The sequence below is a fragment of the Camelus ferus genome, chromosome 13 (genome assembly GCF_009834535.1).
Source record: "Camelus ferus isolate YT-003-E chromosome 13, BCGSAC_Cfer_1.0, whole genome shotgun sequence".
In the NCBI taxonomy this organism is placed as follows: domain Eukaryota; kingdom Metazoa; phylum Chordata; class Mammalia; order Artiodactyla; family Camelidae; genus Camelus; species Camelus ferus.
The window spans coordinates 67,880,943-67,899,109 of record NC_045708.1 but is presented as its reverse complement, the minus strand read 5'-3'; the positions used below and the strand labels follow the sequence as shown (position 1 = coordinate 67,899,109).

General features: G+C 38.4%; 1 pseudogene; it reads right to left on the bottom strand.

Annotated features, from left to right (window-relative positions):
* Positions 1-9,266: 9,266 nt before the first annotated feature.
* Positions 9,267-18,167, bottom strand: part of LOC116668108 — a 69,537-nt pseudogene continuing 60,636 nt past the window's right edge.

Below are 18,167 nucleotides of genomic sequence, written 5' to 3'. Positions count from 1 at the left end.
ACTTAAAACAAGGTAATCAGAAATCAAAAGCATCAATAGAGTCACAAATGCCAAAAAGAATCCAAGCTAATACAAAAGAAAATTAATCACAAAAATGAAAAGAATGGAAGAAGAAGAAATATCAAATCGAGTTGACTACAAAGTTCAAAATGGCAATAAACACACATTTATCAATAATAACCATAAATGTCAATGGACTAAATAATCCAATCAAAAGACATGAAGTGGCAGATGGGATTCTAAAACAGGAGCCTCCAATATGCTGCATACAGAAGACCCACTTTAGGGTAAAAGACACACATAGAATGAAAATGAGAAATTGGAAACATACTCCATAGAAATAGAAACGACAGAAAGTGGGAATAGGAAAACTCATATCAGACTAAATAAACTTTCAAACAAAGGCCATAAAGACTGATAAAGAAAGGCAATATAATGGTCAAAGGAGCAATACAACATGAGATTATTACACTTGTTAACATACATGCACCCAATATAGGAGCACCTTAATATATAAAGCAAATACTCACAGACATAAAGGAAGAAATAATGGGAACACAATAATAGTAGGAGACATTAACAGTTCAGTAACATCATTGGACAGATCTTTCTGACAGAAAATCAGTAATGAAACAGAGATATTAAGTGACACAACAGAACAGCTGGACTTGGTTAATATTTTCAGGACATTACATTCCCCCCAAAACAGAATATACATTCTTTTCAAGTGTGCCTGGTATATTCTCTAGGATGGACCACATACTCAGGCACAAAAGAAACCTCAATAAATTTAAGAGGATAGAAATTATTTCAAGCATCTTCCCTGACCACAATGAATCTAGAAATCAATGACAGAAAAATGAATGAGAAAATAAATGACTGTACAAAGACTAACTAACATGCTACTAAAAAACCAATTTGTCAGTGATGAAATGAAAGAAGTAATTTAGAACTTTGAGCCAACTGACAGTGAAAACCCAACCACACAAATCTATAGGATGCAGCAAAAGCAGTCCTAACAGGGAAGTTCATAGCAATACAGGCTTTCCTCAAAAAACAAGAGCAATCTCAAATAAACAACCTAAACTTCCAGCTGAAAGAATTAGAAAAACAAACAAACAACCTAAATCGAGCAGTAGGAAAGAAATAATAAAGATCAGAGAGGATATAAATAAAATAGAGATTAAAAACCAATAGAAAAAAAATCAATCAAACCAAGAGCTGTTTTTTTTTGTAAGAGTAAACAAAATCAATAAACCTCTGTCCAGGCTCACCAAGAAGAAAATAGAGAAGACACAAAGGAACACAGAGACTGGAAAAAGGATAAATTACAACAACAACACCACAGAAATTTAAAAAACCATAAGAGAATTCCTGTGAACAAGTATATAGAAACAAATTGGACAACCCAGAAGAACAGATAAGTTTCTAGAAAACATAAATTCCACCAAAACTGAATCAAGAATAGATCTCTTGAGCAGATTGACCACTAAAAGTGAAATAGAACTAGCAATAATGCCTCCCTGCAAACAAAATTGCAGGACCTGATGGGGAGTTTACCAAACATACAAGGAAGAACTATACTGATTCTTCTCCAACTCTTCCAAAAGACTGAAGAGGAGGAAATACTCCCCAAAATCATTCTATGAAAGCACCATCACCCAGATGCCACAACCAGACAAAGACGTTACCAAAAAAGAAAATTACAGGCCCATATCTTGATGAACATAGATGCAACAAAATATTTGAACAGAATCCACAACACATAAAAATGATCATATAACATGACCAACTTGGATTATTCCCAGGGTCACAAGGATGGTTCAAGACATGCAGATCATTCAGTGTGATACACCACATCCACAAAAGAAAAGTCAAAAATTACATAATCATCTTAATAGATACAGAAAAAGCATTTGATAAAATTCAACACCTATTTATGATAAAAACTCTTACCAAAATGGGTATAGAAGGAACATATCTCAACATAATAAAAGCTATTTATGACAAACCTACATTCAGTATAATAATCAATGGTGAAAAGTTTAAGGCCTTCCTACTAAAGTTTGGAATAAGACAAGGATGCCCACTATTACCACTTCTATTCAACATACATTTGGAAGTCCTAGAGACAGCAGTCAGGCAGGAAAAAAAAATTAAATGGGATCCAAATTAGAATAGAAGAAGTAAAATTCTCATCCTATGCAGATGGTATGATAGTATATATAAAAGCTCAACAAAAAAACCACTGGAGCTGATAAAAATTCAGCAAGGTAGCCAGATACAAGATTAACATACAGAAATTAGTTGCATTTCTTTACACTAACAAAGAAATATCAAAAAAGAAAAAAGACAGTAAAGAAACATCCCTTCTCAAATCGCATCCACAACAATAAAATACTTAGGAATAAATTTGACCAAGGAGGAGAAAGACTTATAAGCAGATAACTACAAAACACTGATTAAGGAAATTAAAGATGACTTAAAGAAATGGACAAGTATCCCATGCTTTTGTGGTAATAAATCGATATTATTAAAATGGCCGTACTTCCCAAGGCAATCTACAAATTTAGTGTGATCCCTAGCATATTACTCATGACATTTCTCACAGAACCAGAACAGATAATTCTAAAATTCATATGGAATCACAGAAGACCCAGAATCAACAAAGCAATACCAAAGAAAAATGAAACTGGAGGAATAATCCTCCTAGACATCAGAGAATACCACAGAGCTACAGAAATCAAAACAGTATGCTATTGGCCCCAAAAACAGACACACGGATCAATGAAAGAGATTAGAGAGCCCAGAAATAAACCCACAGAGCTACAGTCAATTGGTCTTCAACAAAGGAGGCAAGAGTATACAATGGAGAAAAGACAGCCACTTTGGCACGTGGTGCTGGGAAAACTGGACAGCGGCATGTAAATCAATCGAATTAGTACACTCCCTCACACCGTACAAAAACGTAAACTCAAAATGGCTTAAAAACTCAAATATAAGGCGAGACACGGTAAACATCTTAGAAGAAAACACAGGCAAAGCATTCTCTAACATAAATCTTAGTGATGTTCTCCTAGGGAAGTCTAGACAGGCAATAGAAAGAAAAGCAAAAATTAACAAGGGGGACCTAATTAAACTTTTAGGCTTTTGCACAGCAAAAGAAACCATAAGCAAAACAAAATGATAACCTATAGAATGGAGAAAATATTTGCAAATGATGCACCTGACAAACATTTAATTTCCAGAGTATATAAACATCTCATACAACTTAATAACATAAAAACAACCAAACCCAAAATAGGCAAAAGACCTGAACAAGCAATTCTTCAATGAAGACATACAAATGGCCAGTAGGCACATGAAAACAGCTCAATGTTGCTAATTATCAAAGAAGTGCAAGTCAAAATTAAATGAGGTATCATCTCACACCAGTTAGAATGGTCATCATTCAAAAGTCCACAAAGGATAAATGCTGGAGAGGGTGTGAAGACAAGGGAAACCTCCTGCATTGTTGGTAGAAATGTAGTTTGGTGCAGCCATTATGGAAAACAACATGGAGATTCCTCAAAGGACTAAAAATAAACTTTCCATATGAGCCAGCAATCACACTTTTGGCCATATAGGGAGGGTATACTCACATGGAAAGATACAGGCACCCAATGTTCATAGCAGCATTATATACAACAGCCAAGGCATGGCAGCAACCCAAATATCCATTGAAAGAGGACTGGAGAAAGCAGTTGTAGTATATTTATACAATGGAATACTACTCAGCCATAAAAATGAATAAAATAATATTTGCCACAACATGGATGGACCCAGAGAATATCATTCTATGTCAAATATGACAGAAAGAGAAAGAAAAGTACCATATGATATCACTCCTATGTGGAATCTTAAAAAAAGAAAAACAAGACACTAATGGACTTATCTACAAAACAGAAATAAACTCACAAACAAGCTAAACAATCTTATGGTTATCACAGGGTGGGAGGGGATAAATTTGGGAATTAGAGAATTGCAACTATTAACTACTATGTATAAAAACAGATTTTAAAGAGTCAATTTCTTCTGTATAGCACAGGGAACTATATACAATACCTTGTAATAACCTTTAATGAACAAGGATATGAAAATGAATACATGTGTACGTGTATGACTGGGACATTGTGCTGTACACCAGAAACTGACACAGTGAAACTGACCATATGTGAATTAAAAACAAAAGATTTTTACACACACTTTCAGGCACATAGGCTTAGATTCTAAAATAATCAGTCAGTAGATTATTATTGGAAAAATATTGTGACCATTGAGTTTGGACTATACCGACTTTAATCTGAGAGAAACCCGGCAAGGACTCACCAGTCCTGCTGTCTCTTTTCTTGCTGTCCCTAACTTACTCTGATTAATATTTTGCAAAATACAAGGTTTAGAGTTCATCCCTATCTTTTGCATGAATCTAAAATTCTGCTGTCAATTTAAGGACAAAGCAAACCTGAAACTTTAGTTTCTGTTAGTATACATGAGATTGAAAGTGAAAGAAGGGCTGGGCTGATTTGAAATACGGTTCATGCTGAGAAATCATCTGTTGCTTCTCCAGAATAGTAGAATGTGTTGTTTATTTCAGGTAACCCCAAAACAGTTCCAGAACAATTGAATCTTCTTGTGAAAACCACTGGCAACTTTACAACCCAGAGAGGTCTAAAAGTTTTTGGGCTCCACCCAGAAACTTTTTCACCTTGGGAGCTTAACCTAGCTTCAGTCTTGGATGTAACCATTCCTTCCTGGGGAGAGGATGAAAGTTTTATTTTTCTGTCAGATGAGGGAAATTACCTACATGATAGTGACCTCAATTTTCCAGTGAGCATAGGGGGAACTCTATATGAGAAGGTACAACATTCAGGATGACACAGTAAGTTGTGCTGTTCAGTCCTCATGGGAAAACAGGATACCACTGATCCAAAAGACATGTCACATGCAGGCTAAAAACAGTGCAAACAGATCTTACCTGCTTGTTTATAGAAAACGTGTGGAATTTCACCCTGCCTTTCTGGTCACTTTCAGTCTACCTACATGCATGTCCTTAGTTGTGTGAACTCAACAATGAAACAGTCTTTCTTTTTCTCTTCATTGTTATGGACAGGACATTCTTTGCTGATAAAAATTTTCATTCACCAACAATAAGAAACAGCTGAATCTATCTGCAAACGCTTTCTCAAATAAACTCAAGTTATTCTTTGTAATAAATTTGGGTATGTTTGCTTGAGAAGAATCCAACTTATGGTAGGTATAAGATTATTTTATTTTGAAAAATGTATAAAGTAATTAGCATAGAAAAGCCTAGACGCATGCAGTATATACTCCAAGATTAATCTTATTTCTTACTAATTGATGGGATTAGAGATTATGTTTTATTTTTATATTTCACTGAGTATTGTAAATTGTTTTCAATAACTGAAAATTATTTTATCGTAGTACAAAATATACACCAGAAGAAACTAATTTCTCTTTTGAAAAAGAAATTTATTTATTCAAAAAGTATTTTCTGCTAGGTGCTGAGTCCCACAATCCTTGGTCATTCGTTTGCTAAACAGACATTTAATAAGCAATGACAATACACAAAGTCCATCACACATTAGTGGTCACCTTTGGACACACAGGAGAGTTATTTCATTGAGGTGGGTCGTGTGGGAATGGCAGCTTGGAATGAGGGATTGTACTGGACCTCTTGGTTTGCAAAGAAACCAGACTCATTTTCTATAGCTGTGGCATCCATTGTTTCATCCTGGTGGTCCAACAGGAAGACAAACCAGTATGTTATCCATGTGGTAATTTATTTTGAAATGTTTCCAGTAAACAGTGTGCTGCGTGTGTTAAGCTGCCTCCAATTTAAACCTGTTGGTGAATAATGAGCATGTGAATTGCCCTAATGTGGAATCATCATGTTAAAAGTTGGTGGCTTAGCACAGGAAGTATGGTTTTCAGAATTACCAACAAGGCGTTTGTCCGTATACATCACTTTGGTACAAATACTGAAGCCATTCGTGTTAATGCATGTGGTAGCTCAGGAGAGGAGGACAGGACTGTGCTTCCTGCCCACCGAGCCTGGTGCAGGACTAGGGCCTGAGGCCCTGCTTCTGCCGCAGAGGGAAGACGCTGCCTCTGCCTTAGCGTCTCACTGCCTCCTCCCTGGGGTCGGGCTCAGCCTCACACAGAGGGGCCGCCCTGGGCTGCAGAGAGATGGCTGAAGTCCTCTTACCTTCTTCTCAAGTTCAAGGTTCACACTGTGGCAGAATTTTATCTGAGACTGAGGAGGCCGCAGGAGTCCTCCTGACACTCTTACTTGTAACTCAGCTCTGAGCTTTCTAAAGTTCTTCCCTGTATTCTTGGAGAGAGGCCTCTTCTATTTTCTTTGCATTTCTAACAATTTGCTGCCACTATTCCCTGAGTGTTTCCTTAAGAAGTACACTGTCTGAGGCCTACTTGAGGCCAGGCTAACAGGTGAGAACACAGCATCCGTGAGGCAAGCTGCAGACTAAGTCTGAGAAAGTCGGGAAAGAATTCTCGAAGAGCCAAGCTGCCGACTTAGTGTATTACACCATGTACAAGGGTGATCGTGACCCTGGCTTCCAAAACAATTGTTGAAATCTTACTTGAAATACAATTTTTATTCCTGCAATAATTTAATGATTATGTATTAGTTTTGAAGTATGTGAGAAGACTTTCTCCTAGAGCCCTTTATTGGGGTGCATATAACCCATGACAACAGATGACAGCTTATGCTTGAACGTCAAATTGGGGGCCTCCTCCTTTACTCAGCCTCTCTGAACTTTGCCTCACTCCAAATCCCCTCCTGCTCTAAAAGTAGCTCTAACTCCACACCAGCAGTCTTGTGTTGACTGTTGCATGTTCAGTGCGCTGGTCCCGGGTACTGGGGAGCCTGATGGGGATGCAGCGCTGTTCCCTGTCCCTCAATCCCTACCCAGAGCATCCAGACATGCAGCCTGCAGCGCATTTCTCCAGGAGGCACCAAAGGACTTCAGGACAGGCTCAGCTCTAGGACTTCACCTTCCAGTGTTGGCTGGAGAAACTACAAGGTGCCTGAAAATGACCTCACCTCCCTCGGGAGTGCAGAGCTTTGTGCCTCCTACTTTAGAAGGAGAGAAGAAATGAGGACTTACAGCCACTGTCTGTGGCTCAGCGGACGATATTCAGATTCCACCACGCTGTCAGCCTGCGGGTAGCTGTCATGTTCAGTGAGATGTTGGTTTTCATAGAAAAAGCATCATTTTATTTCAGCACAAACACCCTGAACTGATTTTTTAAACTACAGTGAAAATATGAGGAGTTTTCGTGATTTGGGTAATTTATTTACTCACAATGACCCTGTGAGTCAAAGGCACTAGTGTAATTCCTGGTGACTGTCATGGAAAGAATTTAGAGGACACAAAGCACATGGAGTTTCCATTCCTCAGAAAGAACAGACAGCAGATTTGGTTGTGGTGCATGGCCTTCCTGCCTCAGTGAGTCCCTTCTACACTAGTTCCTCAAAGTGTGTCCTGGATGTTGAGAAACCTGGGGGAGCAGGGAATACAGTGAGGACATGGTACATTGCATGTTTGTTCCTGTGCTGATGCAACCCACACCAGCTGCGTACGTGGTTGGCTCTGCTCTGAGAACTGAAGATACATGACAGTGACCAAATCCCTGAGATCAAGAGATAGTAGGGGAGACAGACGTGCACAGGGAACCTTCAACTTTATGATTGTATGGGACTTGCTGATAGGAATGGCACAGGAAGGCACAATGGCTGCAGAGATGAGGGTCCCCTCACCCAGTCTCAGGAAGTCAGGAAGTAGGAGACCATACAGAGGAATGGAGGCTGGCAAACAAGGAGGACCAGAGGGGGAAGCAAGAGTGTCTCTTGAAGAAGTCTGTGCATTGCGTGCAAAGGCCCAGAGCTAGACAGTATGTTTAGCTTGTAGGATTCCAAGGAGTTGATTCCAGCTACAGCAGTGTCTACAACAGGGGAGCACATAAAGCACTCCCCCAAGATGGGGCTGACCCTGAAGAAAACGTTTCCTCCTAATGCCCCAGCTTTATAAATCTGGGAGGAGAATTTAGATCCCATTCCAGCCAACCTCCCGTATGGCTTTATATTGAAGAAGTTAGGGAGTCAAATCTTAAAGCATTATGGGAAAACCATATACTGATGAACCCACAGTATAACCAAAGGTTTACCAGATATATTGAGCACAGAGACAAGCTTTAGGACATGGGTGACTCATGGTTCCCAGTGACAATGACCCTTTCTTTTGTGGTCTTGGTCTTTTTTGCATCGGTGAAGAAACAGGACTAGAAAAATTTTACATGCCCCAGGAAATTACTATTCAGCATGTCTTCTGGCATTTTATCGATATGGAATCAGAGATTTTGGTCACTTGTTAGCTGGTCAAGGACAAACCTTCCATTTTAGAAAGAACTGCCTGATACACTCTGGGCATGTGGGAATTCTGGATTTGGAGATTTTTTACCTGCAGACATGGCAAAATCGTGGTCATTGAATGGACAGCTTTCATGCAAGACTGTTTCTGGGAACATTTGCATCATTGCAGCTCCTATGCCTTTAAATTTCCTTTAACCCAATCTAGTGTCACGTTATTGCAAATGAAATTGTGCTAATCCAGCAAAGAGAAGGAACATCATTTTCTGCACCAGCCAAGAGTCAAGGAAGTACTTCAAGTGAAGAAGGAGAGACAGGCAGCCGAAGAGAAGAAACACATGGTTGTCTCTCTTAGCACTGGTATGGAGCTTGGTGAATTAAGGGTTTCTTAAATGTGTATTGAATGAGAGATTAATGAAAACATGGTCATAATTCCTCATGATCCTACTGTCTCCATGGCTGAAATGAAGGGCCCTAAAATAAAGTAATACAGTACTGCCAGAAAGAATACAATGTTCCTTGAGAAAATACTATGTGGATAAGAGTGGAACAAATATAGAAATCAGAGCTTATGTGTACACACAAACACACACACACACACATAGAAACCATAAATGTGTTTGGGAATTCACTTTACAGAAAACTCCGGAGAGTAAGGTCAACCTAAATATAATTTGGAACTCACTTCTCATCTGTATCAGATTTCATCACACTTGACAGTGCCTTACAGAGTCGTTCTGTGGTACTTATCTGGTGTTTAACTGTTTAATAAATGTTTTTGTTGGAATAAATGAATGAGTAAACAAAAATGAATATTCTTCTTAGGTGCCATCAGTTGCTCACTGTGCTAAATACAACAATGCACTACGGTAAATAACAAAATGATACTCCAATGCATAAGGCTCTAAGAATGAAGAGTTAGGTCCTAGGGAAAGTAAAGTGAAGGGCTCGGTAGTCTTCTGCAAGGATACGTCATTTTGGGATGAAAATTTAGGTGTGTATATATTCTTTCTCGGGAAAATGCAACTGTCCAGGCACTACCAAAATATGCTTTGTAAAATGTATTTTTAGGTGAAGTTATTTTACTTCTTGAGATTCTATATGTATTAAGTCCTGCTCTGATGAGCTCTTTTTGGCAGTACAGAATAGGAGAAGCACAAATTCGGAACGTATGTATGTGAGCCTTGGGGAGTTACAGCACTGACGGTAACCTGGAAAATTATTTTCAGGGTGTCAGTTGGTATAAAGTCATTTGCCCCAACATTGGTTCTCAAATTTGGGGATTGTTAATTGTATGAGTCAAGTTGATAGAGCTAAGGGATACCCAGAGAGCTGGTAAAACATTATTTCTGAGTACGTCTGTGAGGGGGTTTCTGGAGGGATTAATGTTTGATTCAATAGAGTAAAAAGATCCACTTTCATGAATGTGGGTGGACATCATCCAATCCCTGGTCTCAGGCCTTCAGACTCAGACTGAATAACACCAGTGACTTTCTTGGTTCTCCAGCTTGCAGACAGATTGTGGTACTACTTGGCCTTTATAATTGCATGAGCCAATTCTTATAACTCTTATAATTATATATAATTCCTATACATAATATCTCTATGTGTGTGTGTGTGTATGTGTGTATTCTGTTTTTCTGGAAAACCCTAACTAGTACAATTTTCTTCAGTGAGCTTATCCAGCACAGGAGTTTTACAAGCAATAACCCAAGAATATCAGTCACCAGTTGCCACTTAACCATCACCACTATTAGCACGGTTCTCAGTCCAGGGTCAATTGTGATTGAAGTCAAGTTCTGAGTGATGGTGCTCACGTGATCCTATCCACTACTAAACCAGCCACCACCCAGGCTATCTCTGGTACCTGGAAGCAGCTTCAAAGCCTCTTCCGGTACTCATTTTCATTGATGGGGTGTCCATCTATTTTCATCTCCAGGGTGAAATCCAGAGAGTCCCAGCAAAACCTGGGGAAAAATATAAAAACTCGGTGGAATCTCCTACTTCATCAAGTGTCAAGGAAGGTTTTGCCCTAATTGGCTGTGTTAATTGAGTCACAGAGCTAGGAACTGAGCTTAAGGAAGGAGAAGAGTTCTACACTGTTAATTTTCAGATCTGATAAAAATTTTTATAAATATTAACTTTTGCCTAGTGTCCCCTTTCCAACCATGATGACTGAGTCCCAGGAAAAAGGAAACAGTCTCAGTTGCCATAACTGTGATCTCAGTAAAACTTGGAGGTTTCGTCCACCTGCTTGATGGTGCCCATGCTACTGTAGGCAAAATTGCTACTCAGAAGCACGGCCAGTGCAAGGGTCCACAAGTCATTCTTAGAGTCACCCTAGAAAGTGTATTAGAGCAAAGGGCTAAGAACTTTGTTCTTCTTTCATTCATTCATTCAATCAATATTTAATGCATTCATTCAAGGACTAGTACATAGTAGGTGTGAACTAATAAGCAGGGCATTATATCTTTAGCAAATTTTATTTATCATGGCAATATTAGAAACACAATGCTATTTGATTCAATTCAACAACAATTCATTGGGTGTCTGCTAAATACCAGGCAGTGTATTTACTTGTGTTTATGCAGAGTTCCATGTGACAGTCCTTGTCCTCAAGAAAATGACTTTCTGGATGGGCACACCACTAAAATAAACATAAAACTGTGACCAAGTTTATCATCTCTGCCAGCAGTGGAACCAAAGCTATAGTGTAAAAGACAAAGGAGTAAATTCAGTTAACAAAAACAAATATGTTTTGAAGACAGAGCAAGAGGAGTCTACATCTGAATAAGAAATGATGGCAGTAGGGGAAATAGCTGGGCACTACAGAACTTGTAGAATGTAGATCAGTGGAGATGAGAGGATCGTGCAGGCGGAAGGACCAACACAAGCCAAGTCAGAACTGTTAAAAGCACCGTCACGTGAAAAGTGTGGTAGAGTTATGACATTTGGCTGAGGCAGTGGATCGCTCTGTGGGAGTCAGAGACAAGGAGAGTTAGGGCATGATGTGAAGAACCCTGAAGGCTGGGCACACGGAATTAGACACCACGCAGATCCCACTGCAAGTGCTGAGATTAGCAAGCAGCTCTATCTCCACCAGTCAGCTACAGTTCCATATATCTTGGTCCCCTAAACAAATGCAGTCAGATGAAAATAAGCTTAGGTCAAGGTACAATCTATTTCAACATTGAGCCCATCTAAGTTTTAGACTTTAAACTGAAAATTTTAAATATAATTGAAAACTGTTTCCAATTTTTAAATTAAAAATAACTTTAATTTAGAATTTCTAAATCCTCCCCCTCCCTTTTTCTCAATAATGGGAGTCTCCAATCTGCTGGTTCTACTTTCAGTGTAGACTCTGACTCGAGTAATATCAAAATTATTGATTTCACCTAACAGAGAAAGTCAGTGTACCTAAAATTATCACATTTACTATATTTTCCTTCGGTCAAGCTCATGCTTTTTAGAAGTCAGTGAAGAATCAATCTTCAAAGCCCAAAACTTAGACCCAAACCTTTATGAATGTTTCTAGTGCAGCTAAAGCTTTACTAAATACAATTTATTGTCTTTTTAATTGACTTATAGTCCGCTCACAATGTTGTGTCAATTGCTGGTGTATAGCACAAATTTTCAGTCGTACATGAATACTCATATATTCATTTTCAGATTCTTTTTCACCATGAGCTACTACAAGATCTTGAATATATTTCCCTGTGCTATGCAGTGGAAACTTGTTTGTCTGTTCTATATATACCTGTCATTACCTGCAAATCTCCAACTCCCAGTCTATCCGTTCCCACCCTACTCCCTCCTGGCAACCACAAGTTTGTATTCTATGTCTGTGAGTCTATTTCTCTTTTATATTTAAGTTCATTTGTCTTTTTTGTTTTTTCTTTTTTAGGATTCCACATATGAGTGATATCACGTGGTATTTTTCTTTCTCTTTCTGGCTTACTTCTCTTAGAATGACCTTCTCCAGAGACATCCATGTTGCTGCAAATGGTAATATGTTGTCATTTTTTATAGCTGAATAGTATTTCATTGCATAAATATATCACATCTTCTTTATCCAGTTATCTGTCGATGGACATTTAGGTTGTTTCCATGTCTTGGTTATTGTAAGTAGTGCTGCTGTGAACATTGGGGTGTGGGGTGTCTTTTCGAATTAGGGTTCCTTCTGGATATAGCCCAGGAGTGGGATTGCGGGTCATATGGTAAGTCTATTCCTAGTCTTTTGAGGAAGCTCCATACTGTTTTCCACAGTGGCTGCACCAAACTGCATTCCCAACAATGGTGTAACATTATAGGAGGGTTACCTTGCTTCACAGCCTCTCCAGCATTTATCATTTGTGGACTTTTGAATGATGGCCATTCTCATTGGTGTGAGGTGATACCTCATTGTAGCTTCGATTTGCGTTTCTCTCATAATTAGTGATATAGAGCATTTTTTTTCATGTGCCTATTGATAATTTGTATGTCTTCATTGGAGAACTGCTTGTTTAGGTCTTCTGCCCATTTGTGGATTGGGTTGTTTCTTTTTTTCCTATTAAGTTGTAAGAGCTGCTTATGTATTCTGGAGATCAAGCCTTTGTCAGTTTCATCATTTGCAAATAGTTTGTCCCATTCTGTAGGTTGTTGTTTTGTTTTGCTTATGGTTTCCTTGGCTGTACAACAGCTTGTAAGTATAATTAGGTCCCACTTCTTTATTTTTGCTTGTATTTGTATTGCTTTAGTAGACTGCACTAGGAGAATATTGCTGAGATGTATGTGAGGTAATGTTTTGCTTATATTTTCTTTGAGGAGGTCTATTGTGTCTTGTCTTATATTTAAGTCTTCAATCCATTTTGAGTTTATTTTTGTGTATGGTGTGAGGGAGTGTTCTACCTTTACTGATTTACATGCTGCTGTCCAGTTTTCCCAACACGAGTTGCTGAAGAGACTGTCTTTATTCCATTGTATGTTCTTGCTTCCTTTGTCTAAGGTAAATTGACTAAAACATTGCAGGTTCATTTCTGGGTTCTCTATTCTATTCCATTGATCCATATGTCTGTTTTTGTACCAATACCATGCTGTTTTGCTTACTGTAACTATAGTATTGTCTGAAGTCTGGGAGGGTTATTCCTCCAGCCACATTCTTTTCTTCAGTAATGCTTTGGCAATTCTGGATCTTCTGTGATTCCATATAAATTTTATTATGATTTGTTCTAGTTCTGTGAACGAATGCAATTTAAGTATATTCCTTCATTGGAATCCTGTTTTCAAAGCTCTTATATCCAACCTCATAACTCCACACATTTTAACTGGTATCTCCCATCGACCTCATAGGTTACAGTTTAGATGTTGTCTCACCATGAAACTTCATCTACGTGTCCAATTGGGCTGCATCCATGGCATCCTTTACTGATCATGCTTTGTACTGTTGTCCCGCCAACTAGCCTCTGGTCCATTACTTCCTCATGGTAGTGTCTATAGGACTTCATACAAAGCCCTGGATTCACCTGTTAAATAAAATATTTACTAAATTGTGTTATTCTTCACAGTGTTAAATATGAGATGAAAATGTTGCCCTGAAATAGAAATCTATTTGTACTGATCACAGAAATATGTTTAAAGTAAGAGAATTAACTTCATTATCTATAATTTAGTTTTACATTTTGCAGGAATATGTCACAAAAGTTGAATTAACATGGCAATTAAAAGTCAAGAGCAAAGATGATTTTCCCATGATCCTCACTGTCCAGGCCATCTGTGTCTAAAAGGACCAGGGTTTGAAGGAATGGGGTCTATAACACATCTAGATGTCCCGGGTTCAGATCTCACTGTACAGCCCGGATGTAAGCCTGCAAGGGAGGAGAAGCAGACAGCCTACAGTGACAGCAGATGGTGCAGGTGGCCCAGGGACCACAGGGATTAGACTTGTAAGAAAGTAACAGCCCAACAGGAAGGGGAGTTGCTTCTACTTTGGCCAAGACAGGAGTTCCAGTCTTAATTATATACTAAGAATTTTCTCAAGAAACATGTTTTGTCCCTAATTCACCACATACCTTTAGAAACTAGATGCCATAGCAGTACAGAATTAAGGTAACCTCTGTTAACTTGTATAATTTTATCTGATGGGCAAGAAGAAAGATAAAACATGCATTCATAAGCAGAATATGTGAGAGGGAGGAGGTGACAAATCTATATTCCTGGTCACCTTCACGTAGCACTTCTGCTTCCTTACCTGTGTCATCCTAAGAGGAGGACAATTCAGTGAGGAAGCTGCCATCAGAGGAAGGAGAGCATTGAGCTCTCACCCTGGTGCAGGCCTGAAACAGGTTTCCCATAGTGGAGGAGTGAGGATTGAGTCTCAAAACCTAGTTGCAGAATCCATAATGAGGCCCGAATGCCCAGCTAAGTGGACAGGATTGTTAGACAACCAAACTACTTATGTGTTAGTGATGCCCACATGATGTGTAAAATGGATAGAATGAGAAAAGCAAAGGATGTGTGCCGGAGCCTTGAGAACACTAACATTTCAGGGGTCAGCAGAGGTGGGATGGGACATGAAGGAGGTGAGAGAAGTGGCCAGAAAAGGTTCTCGGAGTTCCAGGAAAATGTGATGTCCCATTAATTCAACCAATATTTGTGGAGTCCCTACCTTGTGCTGGGCACAGTTCTAAGGGCTCAGGATCCAGAAGTGAACAAAGTGAACAGCTCTTGTCTACTTGAGTCATCAGGTAATTTCCAAAAAAAAAAAAAAAAGAAAGAAAAGTCCGTATGTGTGTTAGATGATGGAGTGTGATCTGGAGAAAAATAAGCAAGGGATGAAATTCTCAGGAAATGGGATAGAGATTGTTGAGTGTTGGATTATATGCAGTGGTATTCTGAGAAGGAGTCCAAAGGAAGGTGATCAGCAAACTTGACAAGGACAGATTTAGTGAAACTGATGGGAACAGGACACAGATTGGATTGCAGGGTAACCATTAAAGAAGGGAGAAGAGATGCAGAAAGCAGTTTGTCTCCACGTGGAAGGGGAGGACGCACGTAGCACCTTAGAGCAAGCTACCTATCCAGGACTAATGTATTTAACAGGAAGAAGAGGACACTTCTTGTTTACAGGTTGACAGGAAGAGAGCAAACGGCGAGGTGTCTGAGGACCTCCCTGTTCCGACCCAGTCCCACCTCTGAGGGCGGCTCTACATTGTATCTTTCATCTTGGTGAGAGGGACGTTTCATGACACCGAGAGACTTGCATGTCCCTTTAGTCTATGACATGCTAAGCAACATTCTCATGTTCCCCACTGCTTCCAGCCCTCTGACTAATGTGGGGGTCACTTCAAACAGTAACATTCAGGCCTGTCCTGGAGCCCAAGTCAGAAAGAGCTCTCATGTCCAAAGGTGCCCCACAACTTAGGTTGTGAGTGTACATTTATAAAACATAATTTTATAGGTCAAAATAATCACTATCATTTAGAGGCTCATTCTTCCATTGGTTTTCATTGGGCTGGATGCAGAACTTGGGGAGAGGGGCTTGCATTTTTATATTTTGGAAGTCCACTTTCAAAGATTGCAGAAAATAAAAATCAAGAAGTAAATATTTATTTAAATGTACAAAGCAATCGTAACCAACAACAAATTTTAAAAATTTGTCAGTCATCAAACATTTTCTCTCAGTTTTCAGTTTTTCTTCTATTAGGGTACTTCTGATAATCACTGAATGTTAGTGTGGGCAATAGTTCTGGGGAAACTAAAAATATACGAATGTAAGGCGTTTTTCCATATTGAACTGCAGAACTATCTACATATGTCCTCAGCCGGGAAATACAAAGGAAAAGGAAACAAAGGGATGACATCAAACTAAAAGCTCCTGCACAGCAATGAAAACTATCCACAAAACAATAGGCCACCTACTGAATGGGAGAAGTTTTTGCAAATGATATATCTGATAAGGGGTTAGTATCCAAAATACAGAAGAACTCATACAACTTAACATCTAAGAACCAAATAACCTGATTAAAAATGAGGATTTGAATAGACATTTTTCAAAGATGATGTACAGATGTCCAACAGACACATAAAAAGATGCTCAACATCACAAATCATCAGAGAAATGCAAATCAAAACCATAGTATCAACCTCATATCTATCAGAACAGCCTAATATCAAGAAGCCAACAAATAATAAGTGTTGGCCAATAACATAGAGAAAAGGGAACACTTGTGCCCTGTTGATGGGAAAGTAAGAAATGAAGAACAATTAGCATCAATCCCCTTGAAGCCCTCCAAAAAAAACTGGAGGAGGGATCACTTCCAAATTCATTCTATGAGGCAAGCAGTACCTGATCCCAAAGTCAGACAAAGATACTACAAAACAAGGAAGTGTGAGTCCTCCAACTTGATTCTTTTTCAAGATTGCCAGGGCTATTCCCTCGAGAGTCCATGTGAATTTTAGGTTGGCTTTTAATGTTTCTGAAAAAGACACCATTGGGCTTTTGATAGAGATTGCATTGAATCTGTAGATCGTGTTGGGTAGTATGGACATTTAAGCAATATTAAGTCTTATAATCATGAACATGGAATGTCTTCCATTTATTTGTCATTTAAAATTTCTTTTATCAAAGTTTTGTGCTTTTCAGTGTATAAGTCTTTTGCCTTCTGGGTTTAATTTTATTAATTGTTTTTATATTCATATACAATAATTTATTAGTTTATTCTTTTTGATGTATTATAATGAGATTGTTTTCTTAATTTCCTTTTTGGATTGGTTTTATTGTTAGTGTATAAAAATGCAATTGATTTTTACATGTTGATTTTATGTCCTACAAAATTGCTGAATTCATTTATTACTTATAACAGAGGTTTTTTTGGTGAAGTCTTTACAATTTTTTCATATAAGACTACGCCCTTTGTAAACAGGAATAGTTTTACTTGTTCCTTTCTGAAGTGGATGCCTTTCAGTTTTCTTCTCTAATTGCTTTATCTGGGACTTCCAGTACTATGTTGAATAGAAGTGGCCAAGTGGTCACTGTTGCCTTATTCCTGATCTTTTACTGAAAGGTTTGTCTTTCACCTCTGAGTGAGATGTTACATGTGGGTTTTACATATATAGACTTTATTATGTGGAGGTAGTTTCCTGGTGTTCCCATTTTACTGAGTATTTTTTATCGGGAAAGGGTGTTGAATTTAGTCCAATGCTTTTTGTCCATCACTTGAGATGATCATGTGGTTTTTGCCCTTTATTCTGTTACATGGTATGTCACATTGATTGATTTTCCTATGTTGAACAATCCTTTAATTGCAGGTACAATACACATTTGGTCATGGTATGTACTTCTTTTAATATGCTACTGAATTTTGTCTCATAGTTTTTTGTAGAGGATTTTCACATCAACATACATCAAGGACACTGGTCTGTCATTTTAAAAATTCTGTTCATCAAAGGAAACAATCAACAGGGTAAAAATGCAACTTACAGAATGAGAGAAAATATTTGCAAATCATATATCTGGTAGGAGACAAGTATCTAGAATATAAAGAACTCCTACAATTCACAACAAAAACCAAATAATCCAGTTTTTAAAGGATCAAAGCTTTATCTTTCTCCAAAGAAGATAAACAAATAGCTAACAAGCATATGAAAAGATGTTCAACATCACTAATCCTTAGGGAAATGCAAATCTAAAGTCCAAACTACAATAAGATATCACCTCTCACTAATTAGGATGGCCACTCTC